Genomic DNA, 5,134 nt, shown 5'->3' on the forward strand with positions numbered 1-5,134 from the left:
TACATTATAACATAAAGTAAAATATCTCTCTTAATGATAAATAGAATAAGAAACTCGGAGCCTGGGTGGCTCAGTTGGTTAAGCATCCTACTTTGGTTCAGGTCATGATCTTGGGGTTTGTGAGTTTCAGCCTTGCATTGGGCTCTCTGCTGTTGACACAAAGCCTGCTTCAGATCCCTGGCCCCCTTTTCTCTCTGTCCCTCCTCCGCTCATTCCCTCCCTCCCTCTCTCTCTCTCTCTCTCTCCCTGTTAAAATAAATAAATAAACTTAAAAAATAAAAAAAGAAACTCAGAGTGAACTCATGACTTAGGTAGTGAGGTTGTGAAAGAAGGATCCAGAGCCCAAAAGCAAGCAGAAAACACACAAAGTTTACTCCCAGGTAAAAATGAAACTGATTACACCTCATGTGAAATGAAGACCTAGAACCAACTTTTCTACGTGAAGCCAATAATTAGAATCCTGCTCACCCTCTCATCAATGAATACAGGAAAACTAGCAACTTGTGACAGGGTTTCCTTGTTATGAGGCATTTAACTGGGAACTAGAAAGTGGACTGTTGCCTCTGTGGGTTTGATGGGATTACAGAACAATAGTATCATGAGTGAAAGTCTGAGCTACTAGAATACGCACTCTGAAATCTGGATGTCGTTGTATGAGATAATCATGGAATCACAAAACAGCAAAGGGAGAAAGGGGATGAAAGGAAATGAAAGCTCCCTCAAGAGATAATAAACTCTCAAAACCTGATCACACATGTATAAAGAAACTAATATTAATAAAGTTCTTTGATATACTTGAAAGACGGAAGAATTTATGCCATAGAAATAAAAATAATACAGCAATCTGAAAGTGCTTTAAAATTATAATGTTAAATTCTCAAATATGTAGAGTAGATATAAGCATGCACAAAATAAAATCCAAATAAATAAAGCAGATAAGGAGTCTTCTACATGAGAATGAAGTGCAGGTAAATATGACAAGGAACCAACTGAAAATTCAAAAAATGAAAACTACAATCCTTAAAATAAGCATTTGAAACACTAAATGGAAATAAACAGTAGGTTGTATAAATGCAAAAGATAAAGATTTAGATATTAAAGCATACCTACAATTTTGATGTGAAATAAAAGGCTAATAAATGGAACTTTACAAAATAGAAAGTATGTTCCTTGATATTGAATTCAAGAGTAAGTCTGTTAAATTGAAGAAGTAGAGACACAATGAAAAATTCTCATCATAGTCTTAAAAATAATTTTTTGTTCACTTTGTAAAACTGCTATAAAGGGGTCTGTGATATAGCAGTGTGAAAATAAATGAAGGCCAACCAAATGAAAACAAGCACAGGTTATTTATTAAGAGACTGCTATAGATGTCAGCCACAACCATTTGCATTTTGGCAGAAACTCAAAGGGCAGCAGAGAAGTGGGAAAGCTTTATAGGGGGGAAAAAGGAAGTTTTCAGGACTGCCCTCATACGAAGGCTGTTGGTACACAGAAATTGTAAATTTCTCTAATTAGAAATGGAACATTTTATGTGATTGGTTAAGGGTACATCTTTGGATTATTCTAGTTGGTCCAAAGTTAGAAGCACGGACAATAATTAAAGAAGCTGGCCGTTATTAATTAAGTTCTGGCTATTTGAATCCAAATTTTACAGGAGCTACTGTTTGGATTTTGGATTGCTGGTAGAGACTGCAGTTTGACCTTCTGTAACTCTGAATTTACCATAGGCTGGCTTCCTGGCTTGGTTACTATAGAAAAGAAGCTGGATTCCTGGACTGGTTGTGGGTCAGAGTTTATGTCTACGGATGATCTGACCATTGTCCCATCTATCACTGAATCAGTCTACTCTATATGTCTATTCAGCCTCTCACTAGATTACATTTGCAGCAGACTTTGCAAAAGTCTTCTTTTTATTTTGAAAAAATAGTTCATGAGACACTTAAATATCTAGGCTGCCAATTATGTAATGCTCACACTATATATCATCATTGAGGAAAACACATGTAGTTCAGAATGTTTTAACTTTTGTTGCAAAAGATCCCTGATTGTAGCACTCTTCTCTTCCTTCATACTTGATCCTATGCAGAATCAGCCACAAGCCTTAAGTTCGTGTACAGGCATCAGTTAAGTGATACGGTAATTAGTGAGAACCATTTTTTATATGAGAAAAATATTTGTAAATTACCACTTTAAAAAGTAGTTATTTAAGAAGTAGTAATACATGTCACTCATGTGCAGCCAAGCCTAAAAGAGTCTTGATTGCTCGTTGGTGATTATGATCATCTTTCTGGCATAAAAATCCACCTGAAATGTCTACAAGGATAAATGCCCCACAAGGAAATACACCCTCACTTTCAAGGCCTCTGAACAGCACTGCATGTGAAGGTGAGTAGCCCCATGAACTTCCTGTCTCAGTCAAAATGAAAGACTCTTTCCCCATTTCTTTCCCAGTGAGTGGAAGATGTGAAACAGAAATTCATCTGCTCCCCAAGATCAGAAGTTCCTAATTCTATCCCTTATTTTCTACAGCCTTTATCCTAAGATTCCGGCTTCTAACTGCTTGACAAAACACAGCTGCCAACTCCCTCAGTAAGTGTCTTTATGAACACATTTGGCTGCTTGTCTTTAAAACATCCATAATTCCAGCAGGAACACTTTTAAATTTATTCCCACATCAGTTGCCCTCTATTTCTCTCCTCTTGACTACGCCTATGTCTGTTTCCCCCTCTCCACTTCCTCAGTTCGTCACAGAAACTGAGGGCACAAGCAGAATGCTCTGGGCTACGAATGCTAGCTGGGGTTCCCTGGGCAGCGAGAACACCAATATCCACCAAATAATGCGGGTGGTGCTCGAACTGTGGAGGCGATTGAAAACTTAAAGTTAACATACAGAACCGAATGTAGAAGTAACTCAAAAAGTGAACTATCTGGGGAGCCTGGGTGGTTCAGTAAGTTAAGAGTCCTACTTCCACTATGGTCATGATCTTGCAGTCTGTGGGTTTGAATCCCGCGTGGGGCTCTGTGCTGACAGCTCAGAGCCTAGAGCTTGCCCAGTATTCTGTTTCCCTCTCACTCTGACCCTGCCTCTGCACTGTTCATGCTTGTTTCTCTCGGTCTCTTAAAAAATAAATAAGTGTTAAAAATTAAAAAAAAAAACAGTGAACTATCTGGTGAAAGAACTATAGTCAGGTAAATAAATATAACAGCTCAGTAAAACTGACTCTAAGTCCCACCCTAAATTTGGCAATGATGCAGATAACAAAATCATTGTCTATTTCTCAGACCTTGTGCTTTTTGAGTTTTCAGTTTAGGAGGACTTGGAAGAAATCTACCCAACTTTTGGGGTATTTTTGGCTACCTCTTGCAGACTTTAATGAATTACTTCAAATGAGTTAAGATTCTGTTGAAGCTAGTCTGTAAGAAAGGAAATAGAAAGACAAATGTTCTGTCCATGACAAGTAACTCAAGACCATACGAGTCAATCAGGCACCCTGCCAAACTGCAAATGCCTACATTTCAAATCTATATTATAGTTAGAGAACAAAAATGGACAATGACCAACGTGCTGGAGGAAGCACAGAAGCTGATTCGTCTAAGTACTTCATTGTGTATCTTTTCCTCACAAGGAAAATTATTTCCATTGTTTGGACATGTTAGTATGGGGAGACTATGTGCAAGTGGATTATCTATGTTTATCAGAGAGGCTATTGCTTCCTCCTTTTTTTTTTTCCCCAATGCAAAAGTCTAGAGAAACACTCTTAACAAGTGGTTAAAGGAGATGGGAAGAGATAGATTCTTCTATGTTCAATTCTGAATTCAGACTCCTGACCCAACTTTATTTCATTTTTGTAAATTCCTAATGGTCATTTAGAATGAAATACACAGCAAACCAATTAATGTTAAAAAATTATTTTTATTTATTATTTTAAAGATAAATCCATACCCTAACAGGAACCTTCACAGGTCAGTCTCCAATCAATTCCAAGATCCCCATAATAACACCAATAGAAAGTAGAAAGCTAAAGTGATCTAGCTCCTAACAGAAGATTTGTCACCCCACTTAACTCTGGGCTTGGAAGAAAGTGAGCAATGGAAATAACCAATACATAGAACATAAGAATGTGTTCAGTTAACATTAGTAAATCAGGAAATTTACACCAGCTCTAGAGAGATGAATCTTTATCACTGTTCAGGAAATATAGTATGTGGATCAGAGATCACACTATGTTCTTACCCTTTTCTTATTTTTTCATTGGAAGTTTTCATAATGGTTTTCCTGTTTGCCTTTGCCATTAAAATTAGAGTACACTGAGGTATGACTATTTAGATGAATATTTAGATGAGGCATGAATATTTACTTAGATATTTAACAACATTAAGGAGAACCACACCTAAAAATAATTATAAAAATCTTTGAGAAAACCTGGATGCGGAACTGAATGCAATAGATGAATATGACACTAGGTTTACTTGTTTGTTATTTCCTTTGAATAAAGTTAAATTTATAGGAGATAAATTATGTTTATGCATTATGTTTAGTCAGAGCATTTTTGCCATTGCCATGGTTGTCAGAAAAATAGGTAAGTTTGTTGCAATCAATAAAAAGGCATGAATTCCATAAGTATAAGGAGTATTACTCTTTCTGCAGTTTGCACAAACTACCAAATCCACCTTTTGCTTTACGTTAATTTGTCTTTTATTTACAGTTGAAAAAGCCATAACACTGTGGTGCGGGGGGAGGGAGCAGAGTACAAGAAATGGGATTCTTAGTGATAAAATTTCGTACATGACCTCCAATAGCCTTTTCTTTCTGTTCCTAATTAATTAATATTGTCTTCCTTGAAATTTTTCTCCTGAATGGTATCATTTTAGTTTCCCCTCCTAGATTTTTTCCTACATGATCAATCTCACAAAGTAGTTGTACAAAAGGAGTTTTATTGGAAGTTTAGTGGTGCAGCTGTAAGCATATAAAGCTACATTTTTACTCTAAGCATTACCTAGATGTGATCTAAAATTTGGATATGTTGTGGTATTCGTTTTATTTACTTTATATTAATTTCTAATTTCCTTATTTTTATTCGTGGATTCTTTAGAAGAAAGTTATCTAACTTCCAAGTATTTAAATATTTTT

This window comes from Crocuta crocuta, unplaced genomic scaffold (genome assembly GCF_008692635.1).
Source record: "Crocuta crocuta isolate KB4526 unplaced genomic scaffold, BGI_CrCroc_1.0 scaffold656, whole genome shotgun sequence".
NCBI classification, from domain to species: domain Eukaryota; kingdom Metazoa; phylum Chordata; class Mammalia; order Carnivora; family Hyaenidae; genus Crocuta; species Crocuta crocuta.